The following is a 17,200-nucleotide window of genomic DNA, read 5'->3' as shown; positions in this document are numbered from 1 at the left end:
GAAGTCAAAATTCTCGATTTTGATAGCTAAACGTCCTCAACACCTGCCGTCAGTATGTTTACTGTGTGGCAAGTGGCAAGTCCTGTTGGAAACACTATCCGTTATCCGTAGTATCTATGCCTCAAATCGGTGGCAGTGATGCCTAGTAAACCTTTAAAATACACGCAAATGCATTTCCATTCTTAAAGCACCGACCATCCGCATACCACAATTGTGGCCTCAGCACACCGACCTAGCCAATGCATTCGCAATTGCAACAGTACACTTGTAAAACACCAACACAACGAAATGCAATGAAAGCATAAGCAATTCTATGAATGCCAAATAATTTCGTATTCAATGATGTGCCACGTGAAGCACCCAAAGGAATATAATTAAGAACGTGGAAATTGAATGAATACAACCGAAACGCAATGTCGGTATAAAAAGTGCTGAATTGGAGAAGCGATGAGATCGGTGCAGGCGCAAGTGAATGTCCTCGACGTAGTAGATAGCTTTCCGTAAGCAACCGTGTTGTTGGTTTGTTGGTTGTAGCGCCGTGCAAGCACTGGCTTAGTAATGTCGAATCGTAAATTAATACAGTTGTACAAGAATACCTGCACACACACACGCATATATATGTGTGTTTTAGATTGGTTTGTTTGCCTACGCGTCGACAAAGGATACATTTGCGTAATTGCATACGTCACATAGCAGATAGTGAATTGCTGTTGCCGACACCACCGACCCCAACATACCCGCTCCAGCCGTAAGACACACTTATGTGCGTGCATCGGTTTTTAATGGAAATTGAATGCCAACTCCAATGAATTTGCGTCGGTTCTTGATCGTTGTTGGCGCCTAGCAACAGTTTCAAATGCTTGTGACTTACGGACTTTAGCTGATTTCAATTTAGCTTAGTTAGATTCGATAGCTTAACTTTAGGCAGAATTATTGCTGAAATGTTTGAGCACACACTCGTACATGTGAACTGAAATTGAATCTTGTAGGCTTAGATCTCTTCACAATTTTCTATGGAAGCCGTTAGCAGATATCTCAACGAATATTCAGCCTCGCTAGAGCAATACAGCTTTATTTCGCTCTCTTCTCTGAATGAGAGCGTATTTTGATAGCCTTTGGATTATTTCGGATTATTACAAAACAATAAAAGACAATGTTGTCTCAATTTGTAAACTCAAATAACCAAAATACGTGTGTCCTATGCTTATCAGGCCCGAAATGTACAGTAGATGATGACAGACAATAATTCAAATTTCACGAATGCTTCCCACGCTGACATGGTAATAATAATTTAATAAAAAATCGTATTTCTTGTCAAAAAGTAGCTTAATTAAAATCGATTACCTCGCCAATGTCGTTGCAAACATTAACCGTAAGGGCAAATATTTCCACTTACTTCAAAACAGGAACAAAATATATGCTCAAATCAGAAATTTCGCTTTCATTCTGAGTCATGAGTTTTCTAGTTTTTTACTGTTCACCATTATTTCCGTAAAATTTTTCGTGTATTTCTTTAATTTGTCCCCCGTCCCCCTCTGAGTGTAGACACCATTTTTTTCAAGCCTGAGAGAAGAATTGCAGTTCACTCTATTATTTTAGCGCGCCAAGGCGCGTCCAACGTAATTGACAAGCCACACAGACCAGCGGGGGAAATGAAAATAAGCGAAACAAATGAGTAAAGAATTAAAACAAAAACACTTTTCTTTATTACCTTTCGTGTACTTCATTTTGGGCGTAACAATTTGAAACTGGAAAGCACTGCGGGGTACTTCTACAACATATTTGCGGTTACAAACTTTGACAGTCTACAGGTGGGTGAGAGGGAGGACAGGTGTGTTGGTTCGCATACTTTACGATATACATAAATAGTTTGGCGTCCACTTTGGCGCCATTCTTCCAATTGACGAGCTTTAGAAATATGCATGGCGCCTACTGCCTGCCACAAGCAACACGCAATAGACTTACAGTACGTACAGCTAGTTGAACGGTCTGCAGTACACGCCGCACCCCAAAAAGGAAGTTGCCATTTACTTACCTTCAAGTAAATGTCTATGTGCATATAAGGGTGAGGCGGTAAGTGGCGTGTGTCATGCGACTAACACAACGATTGCCACTTCGTGCGCTTCAATCAACTGTGCCATGCATTTCGTGTATGTCTTCATTTGCCATCTTCCAATTAGTGAGTCGAAGCCTTGGCTTTGGTGTTCAATGACAAATGGATGGAATTTTTCAATATAATTTTATTTCTTTTGAGCGACAGTATCTCGTTTCTAATACCATTATTTTTATTTTATTTTTTCCCCCTAATTACTTTAATCTAGCAAGTCGGATATTGTTTAAATTATGCATTGCAAAATATTATATCACACTTTTAGTTAGTGAGAAAACGCAGCCGAAAAGTACAGTCACAGTCTGTAAGGAGAGTTGTAATACTGTCTCACTGTGTTTGTATGCTCGTCTAAGGAATAAATTTCTGTAGGGCATCAAAGAAGGCCTTTAAATTCATAACACATTTTTCTTCTCCCCAATTTCTGGAAAAAAATTTAAAGTTAATTTGTTTAGCTGCATTCTTAATCCTGAAACATCGTACCTTTATTCATCTTTCAGAGCCGATATTTGAATTGAAATGCACGAAGAAAAAAACCCAATTTTTAGAAAAAAAATGTATTAATTTTAAAAGCTGGAAAATCATTTTAAGTCAAGACGACATAATTAATATAATTAAACCATATGAACTACTTGGGACTTTGGGATTCATTTATATGGCGTTACATGAAAGCCACCATTAATTTCCATACTACCTGCATTTCTAGCCGCAACGCTCACCGAGGGTGTGTTCTGGTATGACGCCGTCGGATGCGTGATTTCAAACCAGTTGCATGTTTTAATATTCACACACATATCACTGCTTTGTTTGTACATATGTATTTATTTGCAAACTTATATGTATGTATATGAACTCGCTTATTGTTTATTGCAACACTTTAAGGTTTGTGCTCTGCGCTCGTAATACTTATAGAGATTCTTGTATGTATGTATTAATGCATTTTGCACGCCATAACTAGCGTAAGTGCTTTGCTGTCGCCCGTCACAATTAATATTCTGCCCTCTTTGCAATGAGTTTTCACGTCGAATTTCATTACCACATAAAAGCCCTTTTTGATTAAAACGTGATTTTTATATTCTCACATTTCCCACTGCAAAATTAAAATGTGCTTGTGTTAGTAAGCGTTGGAAAAATTGCAAACATTTTATTTGTGTGTGTGTTTTCCTTTTAATAGCTGCAGCGTTTTAGTGTGCAATATGGCTGTTATAATTCACTTTGCATGCGAGACGCGTTGTTGACACCGAGAAAACCAACTAATCGAATATACCAACAGCAACGCAATCCTTTTGCAACGATTAATTTTAAGTTAAACAATAAATAATGGAGCAAAAAAGGTTTAAAATTCTGTTAAATGAATTATGCTATTACAGAATTTAACAGCGTGGTTAAGAGTTGTATATGATATCTGAAAGCCGTAACATTTTTTTTTTTCAATTTTGATTACAAATTTAAGGTGTTTCTTAATATTGTTCTGCATACAATAATAATATTTGTGCTGACTGAGTCCCTTAAGGGGAAGGACCTAATACTCATCTTTGAAATCAACTGTGTTCATATGCTCTGTCGTTTCTATAAAGAAAGCTAAAATAGCATTTTTACATGATAAAAGAGCAAAAAACACGCAACTTATAGACTTAACTCAATTATACAGTTAGCCTCTTAAGTCCTACTTTATCATCCAAAAATATTCATTTTATTTAAATAAATTATTATTAATATCTTTTTTTAATTCTTCATCTAATCGTACATCTAGGGTAGGGGTATTATCAAGTCGTTTCAGACTAATTAATGAGTAAATAATGTTCTATTGTAGAAAATATAATCAAAAAAATTTTCTTAAAGCTTGTTTGAATTTACCAGCGCATAACATAAATAGGATCGTAAATCAATAAAACTAATTTCGATTACTTTTGACAGGATTGATTAATTACAACTTATTATATACTGTTGTTGCACGTTATTTTATTTAATTTATTTTTACTGAATTTTCCTATCCCAAATTACACTTCATCCTCTACCCATTAATGCTACACTTCACTTTCACTTCATTAAATTTACGAGCATTTTTTATCTGATCTGTCAGTCCTACAATGAAATTAAAAATTCGTCTTATCTCACCACATTCCGATTCGTTGCGTTTTTCTCACAACGAAAACAATCCACAAAAAGCTTGCTGCATTGCCATTGTCCTTCACAAAAAATCTGTCTGTGCTGCTGTTTTACTTTATCTTTTCCCTTTCATCGGAAATTGTTGCATTTGTAATGGCAATAAAGCTTTTCTAACCGCCAAAGTCAAAAAACAAAAATCAAAAAAGTCAAAAATCAAAAACTGTAACAGAAACAACAAAATCGACTGACCCACATGCCTGACACTTTGTTGGGCGTTTACATGGTCATTGGATTGACAGACAGAGCCAAAGCCGACGGCGCCATATGTTGCTACCGCTGCCAACGTTTGATTGCTCACTTTGCACTGCACCCGATAAATCGCTGGGGTAGCGTGCGGAACGCCCATATTTCTTTTAACTTTCAACACAGCAACAACAACAAAAAGTGTAGCAAAGTGTGCCAAATACAATCACTGCAAAATTTATTAACTCCTTTTTTATTGGCAAAGTTGATCGCATTACATTTACAATTCGTTTTCCAAATGCACTTGCGCATTCTTTTGTTTGGTCTCCATTGGTGGATTGATTTTTTGCACACACCGTGAACTCCATTAGAACGTTGTTGTTGCGTAAATTTTGTGATTGTCATTTCATAGTCCATTTATTAGGACAGCAAGCGTAGATATGTATGAGTGTCAGGGTGTTTGAGATACGAATGTACTTAATTCAGCTTTGTAGTTTTCGGGGCTTATTCCTAATGTGCATTTCGTAAATAAATCGCCATTAAAGCTTTGAACACTTTTTTTCGTAAATACTTTTATATTTAAGAATTTTACAGTTCTATGTCGTCTAAATATGAAATTAGAAGGTCAGAGGTGGTGGATTTCTGCATAAATTTTGAAAATTAGTTTTAAATTTACTTTTAATGATTAAAATTTTCTCAAGACGCGATGTTGATTTTTACAACGCAAAAATTTCTTAAGAATGTGCTCAAATTTACAAGAAAATATTTCTTAGGCTTGGAACCACTTAAGCTACTTTAAATATTATGGCAATCGTTTTTTTTTTTTGTATGTACATAAAAATAGACTCGCATCTTTAATTGCTAAAATGTGCTATTATTACATTCCACAAATTCTTTTAGTGTGCCACCCACATACCTACATCCGAGTGCACAATTGACTTACTCTTAGCACACAATTTGTCTCCCAATATTTATTCACTTATCTACTCTTTGACTCGCTTGTTCACTTTGTCGCCCGAAGATTACTTTACTTCGCCGTGTTCTATGTTGTAAGGCCCCAGCATTTTGCGCACTTACTTGTCGTCGGCGGTTGGGATTTCATGAAATGCTCTAGACATATGCATATATATATATATATAAATATATTTAAATAATTGTTTTTTTATAAGTAAGTTTACTGTACATTTACTTGAGGTCTTCACGTTTAGTACTGTCGCCGTTGTTGTCGTTAATTTTTCGAATCACGACATTGAATGTGTCAAAGGCATCGAATTTGTGCGCCTGATTGCTTCCCCAAGGCGCTGTCAGTGCGTCCGTTCGTCCGCCCGTCTGTCTGGCTGTCTATAATAAATGTACATATATATATACATTGATTGCCTTGATGTTTTCAAGTTGCTGATTTGCCACATAAATTGTATATTCACCGCATCGATTTTATGTTTGTATGGTACAGTTGTGAGTGTGTATCTAGGTTTGTATATAAAATAAATTGGTCATAACATACATTCAGCAATTTAGAAAATGTTTATTTATTTAAAAAAAATGTGTCTGTATTTTAAATAATTTACTTTGTAAAAAATGTTTAAAAATTTGTTTCCACTTTTAAAATGAATTTTCTGAAGCCTTTAATTTTCTCTATGTTTCTCAATAGGATCTTTCATTTTCAACATTGTATTTGTAACAAAGTTTCTTACTAAACCAACCAACCATTGCAAATTGCAAAATCTTTAGATTGCTACAAAGTATTGTATAATTGTTGCCAGATACAAAACGAATATGCTTATGACACTTGACATGAATTTATTATTATTTAGAATATTCACATTCCTGGGCTCCTGCTTCCTTAAGCTTTCGGTATTCGTATGGAAATCAAACATAAGTGTGTGTGCGTGTGCGTGTGTGAATACCGGAAAGCTCTCCCACACACTTTTTATTGACTCGACAACTTTATACTTGTCATCGTAAATTTTTGCATTTATTGAAGCAAATAAAAAGTTATGAAATAACTGCACAAGATTACATACATGAGTGTCAGTTGAGAATAAATTTAAATACCTTTTTAATTTTGATGATTTTTTTCCTTGGTAGAAATCTTACAAAAAGTAAATATGTATGCAAGTATCCGTTAAAATGTTCATAAATTTTAAACAAATTTTCTAAACTCGTTACAAGAGTGTATTTAAGTATTGAAAAAAGTGTTTGGAATACGAAAAACTTTTATCAAGTACAATGACGTTTTGTAAATCTATCTAAATGTTAAATTTCCAGCAACAGCGATTTAAGTTTAAAACAGTTATGATTAAAAAAATATTCTATAAGTAGCCGAGATGGAGTTTGCATGTTTGCAAGAAAATTCACTTGCTTTTAAAGACAAATAATTTTATAAAATGTATGTATGTATCTACATACATGAAAGGGCCCCATAAGTAAGTACTATATAATTGTTCTCTTTAAAAAATGTAACTGAAAACACGATCAAAAAAAACTTAAAAAAAAATGTTTGGGACCTACAATATATGGCAGTGTTCGGAATTTTCGAACTTAAATTCTATACTCGATATTTGCGCAATCTAAAAAGCTTTTGACATGCTGTTTGATAAAAATAAAAAATTCGGTTTCAGAGAAAAGCTTTACGCAAGCTCTTTTCTGGCAATGAATTAGTATAAATCTTAACGTTTTTGGGTCAAAATATCCGTATATGCCAACATTGGGCAAGTAAAAAAAATATCATTTCAAAATAAATGTTTCCCTTTTCTCTGTTCGTTGACTTGGAAAAATTGCTTTTCGTTTAGTGGGGGTAAAAACAATTTAACAATAATTGGCATTTTATTGCTGCTGTTATCCGCCAAAGAATTTGCATATTTGCCCACAATGCGTTAAACCGTCAAATAACCAGCCGAAACATGCCGTTATTGTAGTCACGCACCTTTTCTCAAATCATGGGCACATTTTTCTCCCCATTTCATTTCATTCGTTCATCCTTATTGACTCAACGCATCCTTTCTGACTTCATTGCTGTTTGTGTACATAAATTGCCAGGTCTTCCTGCAAAGCTAAATGGTCTTTAACACAAACCTGATATATTATTATTGCCATTGTCGGTGTTCATCGCACTGGTTTTTGTTTTTGGTTTCTGTTTTTATTTACATTTATCTTTTATCCTGTGGAATTGTTGCACAGCTCACCGCTTTTGTGTGCGTTATTTTGATTGTTGTTGCTGCCATAGCAACAAAGCAACAGAGTGCTCGTATTACATTTAGCAGTTGTTCGCCAATGAGCTTGTAATTGCGTTGAGCTTTCGAAAGTCAATAATTTGTTAATAGCCACGCACTTCCTATTCCTTTATGTCCTCTCTCTCTCTCTCTTTCTGCAACTCTTTCTCTTCTTTAAGCTGCTGCCTTTTCGTTTTCATTCATTTAACCTTTGAATTGTCATCGCTCTCACCGAAAGCGCACCGTCTCCCATCTTTTTGTATAAATATATATATATGTGTGTGTGTGTGTGTAAATTTCCCTTATGCACCGCTTTTACTAACACAAAACGGGTGCGTGTGAAATTCCCGGGTAATTGCTTAAATAAATTCCTTTTGCACATACCAGAAATCGCATTGTAGACAGTCAAACCCTCCCGCCTTCACGCCTATGAAGACTTGAAGGCCACACCCAAGGATACATTCTCATATAAATACATGAACAAATAGATGCCCTCTATCTACAGTTGTCAACAAAATAATAGGAGTACCGGTATGAAAAACGTATGCCAACGTTTCTTGATCACATGTAAAATACAAGGTACAATAGCAGTACACATTATGGGATATTCACAATAAAACATAAAACAAAGTTTTAATGTGATGATTGTTATTCTCGTTTAGTTTTGCTAGTTCGAGGAGACCCTTGAAATTGCTTTCCACAAAAAATAGGAGCGTTAGGCATTTCTTTACTAAAAAAATCTTTGACTTAAAAAATATTCGCAAAATTTGAAAAGTAAAAAAGTTTTAAATCATATATATACAGAATACTCGTATTTTTATGTGGAACAAGTTTTTCAGTTTACTTAATATTAACTATGAAATAAATTTTTCTTTACTTTTAATTAAATATACTATGGACATATTACAATAATATAACATCAGTGAAGGTTGATACTTGAAACATGTTTTTTATTACAAGTTTAAAGACTTGTTTTGTTAATGATCTCACTCAATTTTTTCGTGGTGATATATATATTGTAAATCTATAGAATGGTACAGTGACGCCCCTAACGCGGCTTATTGATTAGCTTCTACCTTGGAAATGTGTTGCATTGATATCCGCTAGTACAATAATAATTTCGTTGCGCATTTGCTATTAGCAAGCAGAACCAGATAATTTGCAGTTTTAAGATTTTATTAAAAAAAATTTGAGATTAATTTTACTATTTGCCGCTATTATTCTGGCTGACCTATGTCTAACTTTTATTTTGAAATTCGTATATTTTACATTTTCTTAATCACCTAATCTTAGTTAAGTCTAGAAAACTCTCTATTCGTACGATGAGCTTCAGGTGTAATAAGTTCTAAAAACTTTTTTTTTTTAACTTAATAAAAAGTTTAAAATAAAACAATATGATTACACTAGTTTTAGCTTTCTAGGGTTTACAATGTTCAAAATATATAAATTGCTTGTTTATTTTTCTATCTACTTCTAATTTCTAATATTTTAGTAATAAATTTTTGTACTTAACTTAATTTTCGTTTTGGTCAACATCACAATTTCTGTCATTCTTTTTTAACCACCACTGTACAAATGTTTTACGGGCATAGGTACATATATCTACTATATATCTTATATCTTTAATGTACGTCAAAGTCGTTTCCATAGCCTTTTTGTGGCAGCAGTTGTGCCTGACATGCCGCAGTCATTTTGTCCTGTCTGGCAATGAAAGCTGTATTTAACTCTTGTGGTTCGCCTCAAATGTCACCGTGTATTGTAGTGGGGCAGGCAAGTAAACTGAATTTGTCGAAAATTTCGAACAGGTACATATGTATATATATACCTACATAAGTTTGTCGCGACTCAACTTTCCTCTTCTAGTGTCGTTCGCCTTAACGCCTTTTGGTTTGTTACCAAAAATTGTGACTTATATTTTCTCCTCCCTTCTTCGTGTTGCTCTTTATAAACAGCATTCGTCCTTCACACCTTTGCTTGGCGCGCCCACAGTCGGCTTGCAACCATCCCCGAACTCGATTTGCTCGCTTCGTTGAATTTCATTTTGTTGGCTACACACCCTTTGTTGTGGCTTCTTTTTGATTTTCAGCATTCTGAATTTTTTTAAGATTTCATTATCACATTTATATATTACTTTTTCTGTTGTAATTGTGCTTACCTTCATACAAATGGAACTCTATGATGGTCAGAGCCAAAGAATAAATAAAAATGTGCATATATTTCATAGTTATCGGAGACTATGTTTCTCATTAAATTTTTAATTGTCCATAGGGTTTTTAATGAGCAATATCTGTGTTTTCTTTTTTTTTTTCTCTGAAAATAAACTCCTACTTGCATGGACCAGCGCACCATCTCTCTGAGTAGTGCATATCACCAACTTTATTAAATATTTGGAAAGTACATAAATACTAAAACCGTGTAAACATTAGAGCAAAAGAGCAAGATAGCGATGACTATGAAAGGAACTTTTGTAACACTATGTGCTTAGGCTAAGGATAGCTAAATATTTTTAAAGTATTAATAGTTGATAAAACACTTCGAGGCATAACTATAATTTCCTCAAATACACTTCTGCTATTTAGTTTTGCAACATGTTGGCCTTTGTGTACATACATTACATATGTTATATGTAAATTGAGATATTAAAGTTCTTCTTGGCGTCAGTTTTCTAGCGCTCCGGGGAATGCAATTTTGCAGGTTTTTAGTTTTGCATGCGAGCGTCGTATCATGTGTGCGCGCAAATTACAAATTCAGTGTTTTTTTTTTGGTTTTGTTTTTGCATTTCACTTGGCCAACTGGTTGTCTTAAGTTTTATTACTCACACTGCAAATGCAAAAACTATTTGTTAGCGGTAATTTTCTTACGCTTCCTGTGTAAAGCCATTAGAACTGAGAATTCTGGCAAACTTCGCGTGTAAAATCCGCTCGGCACATACCCTATTTGCAAGAGGCGTATGCCTAGTTGCCTCGTTTCATAACACGCCATTATGCCCCATCGCTGGCGTACTCACATGCCAAATCTTATTATGTAGCAGTGTCGACGGCACTCGCAGGCGCATGGGAGTTCCGTGCACGCGCTGTCGGCGTCATTTTATAACTTCCATTTGCATGCATATAATATGCAAGTATTCACACAATTCAACATTTGCATTTGTACACCTTCCACAACCGACTAAATACATACGTTGTGCTCGTAGTATTGTGACGGCTCTACAATCGCAAGTTCAATGGCATCGCTGCTGACACAGCTGGAGCTATGAATGCGGCAGTCAGTTGTCGGGCGAGCGGCACTGTTGATAAAAAGTAGGTGCGCACACAATCAATGTCATAGACACAGCACAAAAGCCTAGTGGCAATTCGAGTGCGAAATGATTGTACTGCTTCCCTATTACCCGGCTGTACCAAGTACAAGTTTATAGGAGTATTTGGATTTGCCTCTTGAGCTACACAGTTTTCTGTCATCATTATGCTATCAGATTCAATGGGACCATTTACAAAGTTACACTTTGGGTACAGTGCTTAACTGTTAAAAATGTAGAGTTAGTTCGCAGCTTTTCGTGGCGATTATGCCAAGTTTGTCTTGTCAAATGAAAATTACTTCCACTTGCAAGTTGATGAAGCATTTTTTTAAATACAAAAAAAAATATGGTACATTTACAGAATTTAATGTGTTTTAAAAATCAGTGATCAAAATTTTTGGATTCCTTTGATCCCGTAGCCAGTCTCCAGGAGGATCTCCAAAAAAATTTGTCTGGCTGAAGAAGTTTTACCTGCTTAAAATTATCTCAAATCCAAGAGTCGAAAAAATGTATTAGTACAACAGATCAGTACAGGTAATGATTGAAGGACTAGTCAAAATTTTGATATTTGACAAAATAAATCGATTTTTATGAAAAAATCTAGACTTCAGAGTGGCTTAAAATCGAAATTATATTATAATTATTAATAATTCGTTCATTACCTTACAAATATATCTAAGTAGATCGTGCGAAAATTTCAAGTCGATCGGTACAGTCGCTTCAGAGAAAATTTCCAATATATATACATATGTACATTCGCTATGTATGAAAATCGATTTTTTGAAATTGCAAAGTGGCTATAACCGCTTAATTGAAACTCAATTAAAAAAATTGCATACAAATACTTACGTCCGCTACTGTATGCTTGCACTAAGCCCACATAAAGGCGTACTATAAGCATGACACATCGTACAAATCGTACGCACACACACCACACTCTCTCACATTCACTTTGACAAACTCCTCATAAATTTTCAGGCTTTTAAGGGGAGCGTATTTTCCGATTAAACTAAGCACTGGCCCCTCATACGACACAAGTAGCTGCCAGTGCTAGGGCCAATGCCAATGCTCACCGCCACCACGACTGATTCACCAGCAGACGGTGCCAGTCTCGCTCCGGCCACCTACTAGACTTGTTTGTAGCACACGAACATATCATTGAACTGATCTCGTTTTTATTCGCGCTGATTTACTTTACTTAAGCGCTTTTTTATTTGCATTCTCCCCTTTTTCTGTGACTGTAATTTGAAAATCAACTACCGGCGGCCGGTCACGACGGCGTCACAACTGTTGTTAGTGCCACTACAGAAGCGTATGAGAAATGAATACAAAAAAAAACCGGCCGGGGAAATTGAAAAAAACGTAAAACGCAAAATGCAATAAAGCAATAAAGCACTCCTGAACAACACTCGAGAGCGCTTGCGTGCTTCAACTGTGCTTGCAGTCACTGCCACGGCCAAACTTGGGACTTTCCTGTGAAATTTTGCTTTTATTACAGCTTTTATTGTGTACTTTTAGACTTTGGAAAAACATAGTGGTACGCAAATTTGCCTTTTCCCTAACTTGTTTGCCTTTGTTTTGTTCGCTCACAAAGCATAGTGCTCGTACCTTGACTTTCAACCTATCCCACTGAAGTTCTGCGTCGACACTTGCTTCCCTTGTGTGCAGAAGTTTTCGTAATAACTCTACCCTTTTATATATTTTGCATGCCTTTTCAGTTTTCTTCGATTATACTGAACTCTTTTCTTTGCAAGGAATAGTTCTTTGTTGCGTCTTTGTTGTCTAGCTAGTAGCTAGTAGCCGGTACTTAATTGTATCCACCCAAGTATATTGGAAGAGTACATAAGTATGAATATAAGCTTCTGCTTCATTTCTTTTTTTTTTTTTTGTTTTTGTTTTTGTGTTTTACTTTACCTGCGACTTTTTCCACATTTGTAAATCGCTATGTACTTGAATTCATTTCTTGTGTTAGTTGTTGGTGTGTCTGGTACCCATTTGTTTCGGCTGTCTGTTCTAATGTGTTAGAGACTCCAACAAGCTGGACCTCTTTTGTGTCTGCGTTAAAAAGCTTTGGTAGCTGACAAATTTATCACCTTAGATGTCCAACATATCGAAAGCCGAGGTTAACAATCGCTTTATAATTCAAGCTAACGTTTTTTCTTAATATACATGCATATATGTATATGTATGAACATATATCCTTGTTATTGAAAATATATTGCCTTCAAATGTATGTATGATTTTTTAATCCTTTGATCAATGGCTGTCGCAAATAGTTTTTATTTGTCTTCCTTTTATACGTTTATATTATTTTCGTTTGGTGCTTGGCTTCTACGTCTTTTACCAATATCTTTCTTTTGATAGTGTTCGATTCCTTTATTTTATTAGAATATACTGAAAGTTTTTGTTTAGTCTTTTTTCTTCTTGTTTTGACAAATTGTATTAGAAAAGTTTTATTGGTCATAATTCTACGGAAATAGTGGTGAAACGTGTTGTGAAGTTCTACCGCTAAACAACTTGAAGAAATGTAAGGCTACTCAGAATTATGATTTAGTACAGGCTATGCAACAGTAAAATGAATCCGTCAGAACTTTTATAATTTTACAAATTTTTCATTGACTTTATGTCCAATTCAAATTGATATACTTTAATATCGGTTTTTTTTGTTCGTGAAAATAATTTTGGTTTAAGATATATTAGAGTATGTATTACGTTTACCATAATTCCTTAGTTATAGAATATAAATTAGGCTTCACTTTCCTCTGCATAAAAGTATATAGCTCAATCAGGCAATATTCTATCTATTCTTTTTATCTATTACTTAATATTCAATCCGTTTTTTAAATTGTCTATACTTGCATTCAACTTTAATTTAATGTACATTAAACAAAAGCTAATAATTTTTTTCTCTCTTCCTTTACAGGTGAGTTTCATACTAATTACAACTTGTCTGTTTGCCTCTATTGAGAATCGGTATGATTACATCATTAATTACCTATAAAGTAACTGCATTGCTGTTTATAATTTGGAATTTAATTACATCCTCTACAAATCTGCTCTGAAAAACTTTAAAAAAGTTGAAAAAAAAAATTAAACTGTTTACTTCACTGCACAATCTTTATTCAAAATCATCATTTTAATTACATTATTTCATGATGCAGTTTACTGTTGCAAACGCAATGTTTTATCGTCGGCATTTTGATGTATTGCATGCTGCTTTTTACACGTTACCAGTTTGCACTTTCACTAAACGAAGAATGTAGTTAACAAATAGAAAGCGCCGAAAAGAGCGGAAAACATGCAGTGATTTTTTATGGTATGATAAGCTCTAAAAATATGTGAGTGCAACTCACTAGGAAATTATGTGGAATTTGAAATGATGATAACTTTTTCAATATATTTACTTTTGGAAGTAATTTGTTATCATTTAGTTATATTAAATACTGACAGATAAAATATTAATTTATTTGCAAGTAAATACCGAAAATCAGTCAGATGTGATATTTGAATGTGTTAGGTCTAATAAAAAGTGACCACTAAAATTATTCAATGACTCAACGAATAGAACTTTGTTTTTTGTTTCTTGACTAACTTTTTGTAATTTAATGAATTTTCGTTTATAACGGTTACAACCTTACATTTTTTATTTTTTATGTATTATTATGAGCACCTAGTTAATTGCACCAGCTAAAATCTTTAAATTTAATGAAGTCCAAAATTGTGTGTTTCTTCAATTTAAATTAAATAATTATATATATGGTTTTAATATTAAAACTTAATCAAATATAATGCTTTATTAAATGTGTGTAATTACGTTAAAAAGGGGAGGAACCTTATGCTTAGAGCAAAATTTACGAAAGTCAAACACATCTACTTGAGCATCCCTGCCTTCAACCCAACTTTCTTCTCTCAATTTTCGTCTCGCCTTGTTTGACGTTTGACTGCTTTAGAACCCGTTAAAAACTCCGTTAAATTTCATCGTTTTCATTTGCGCCCATTTGGCCTAGAGAGGGAAAAGTTCATTATCTTTATTTTCTTTTAATATTTTTTTTATTTACTTAATATTACCTGCTTCACTTCTCTTCTACTCACCGATGGAATCACATTGGCACATTTATATTTCATTTAATTAGCCTGTAGTGTGTAACTAATTGCAGCAGAATTAAAATTTCAAAAGCCACAAAAGATTTTAATGGAATTTCGGTAGTTGCTGATTAGGGGGCCAATATAATACTTATAGTGCATTTTGTTATTTTCGATTTTTGTACTGGCGGCTATTGCTGACTATGTTTATTGTTATTTGTGTAAGCTTTTGTAATTAAGTTATTTTTTCAACAAACAGTGGCCGCAATTTGCTAGAAATAAAAAGGTGTTTGTTGGACCCAAGCTATTAGTATATATTACACAAGCATAACAGTGTAATTATTATAAATGATTGAATTAACTGTAATTACAACTTCAAGATTTGTTGTTGGTATTCAAATATTATAAAGTGCGCATATATAATATATTTGTATGTGTGGATTTAGAAGGCAATTGCCCAAACTACACTCTACTCACATCATCATAGCTAACCTAACTTAAACTAAAAATATAGTTCAAGTAAAATTGTAGTTGTTGACGCAACCACACCAGTTTCAGTTAGCTTGTCTTAAACTTTCCGGTATCACCTATTATGTTAAGTCAGAAGGCTTGAAATTCGGAACAAATTAGTAGTATTTACTCAGTAATTGGAAAGCAAATGATTTGAAATGAGTAAAACGCTCGATTCACTTTCGATTTCAGCACTTAAAAAGCTCTATCCCAATACGCAAAACATCTTGAATTGCTTCAGAAATATGCCATCGCGCAATTATAAAGAATTTGTGGTTATTGTATAGCCATTATGCAGATTCTTTTTGACTCCAAGCACAATAAATGCGTAATTAGCACAATAGTAGAACCAAACAAGCTTACAAAGCTGATTTCTTAATTGGCTTTACTTGCGCTTCAGCCAAATCAATTAACACTGCCAAAAATAGTTTGGTTTTCAAAAGAAAAAACACCGGAGATTTCGCAAACACTGGCGTAGCGCAGTAAAGCCGAAAAGGCAAAACAGGTGCAGCAAGATCGCAACGCAAAAGGCATTAACCGAAGTTAGGCTGGTCACGGCTTTGTGCCGCAGCGCGGTGGCACTAACGAATGCACATAAAAGTAAAGAATGAAAAAAAGCAACAATACAAATATGATATTGCAAATGGCAAAGCAGCATAAATTCACGCTGCCGAGTAGCGAAACGCTTTTAACTGCCAGCGACTGCTGATTGCTCAAGTTTTTTTCCCGTTAGATGGCCAAACAATGCAGCTGTCACGCCGGCAGCCAAGGTGTTGCAGGCACAAAGCTCGTCAACTACATAAATAAATAGCTTTTTGCAGACAAGCGACAAATAAAAATAACAATAACAACAATGCTAAACAAAAAATGTTCATAATAAAAAAGGAGAGCATTGAAATTCAACTGCGTTATCCACAAATCACTAAGAAAAACTGAAAGTAGTCACTGGACCAGCAAAAATATCACGCTGGTTTGGCGAAATGGAGGAAACGAAGTGACAAGGAACGGCACTGCAAACAAACTGTGAACGAGCCAAAGGTGCAACGGTGCTCGCCAGCAGCTGCATTTTCACAAAATGAATGTACATACCAAATATATACATACGTACATACATATATGTAGTGTTCGGATATATGTATGCGTGCTTGTTGCAACGCCAGGAAAGCAAATACAAATTAAGGTACGCCAGCAACACGCGCAGACTAACAGTAAATAAGTTGAAATAGTTTTTACAATATTTGCCAGTTAGACATTATGAAAATTTTAATATTTCTCTCAAATTACTGTGCGCACACCTTTTAAGCGGCTGTGTACCATAAGTGTGTGCCTGACTTTGTGCAAATATGCACATTGAATAAATTGACTACTTCAAAAGCAATTGCCTAAGTGATAATGGATAATGCAAAGTGTTTGCTAGCACGCGGTGGAAAAACAAATTTTTAGAAAGCCAAAAGCAATTTTTTGTGAAAAAAGAAATTTAAATAATGTGTATGCTTCTTTAAAAATATCCCATTAAAATTTGTTTTCTTAGAAATACATATATCATCCTTCCCAATTGCGTTTTTCAATAATATTATTAAACTTTGTTTCTGCTTCGAAATTTTCTGTTTGCTTCTACAAGTAATCAAAAGGAAATAAAAG

General features: G+C 34.5%; 1 protein-coding gene across 1 annotated transcript in view; it reads left to right on the top strand.

Annotated features, from left to right (window-relative positions):
- The window catches only part of fwd (phosphatidylinositol 4-kinase beta fwd), a 117,183-nt gene that overhangs the window by 68,329 nt on the left and 31,654 nt on the right, over window positions 1–17,200 (top strand). The gene's annotated exons all lie outside the window — the stretch shown is intronic.

Source organism: Bactrocera oleae, chromosome 6 (genome assembly GCF_042242935.1).
Source record: "Bactrocera oleae isolate idBacOlea1 chromosome 6, idBacOlea1, whole genome shotgun sequence".
Classification (NCBI taxonomy): Eukaryota; Metazoa; Arthropoda; class Insecta; order Diptera; family Tephritidae; genus Bactrocera; species Bactrocera oleae.
This window is presented reverse-complemented; position numbering and strand designations above follow the sequence as displayed.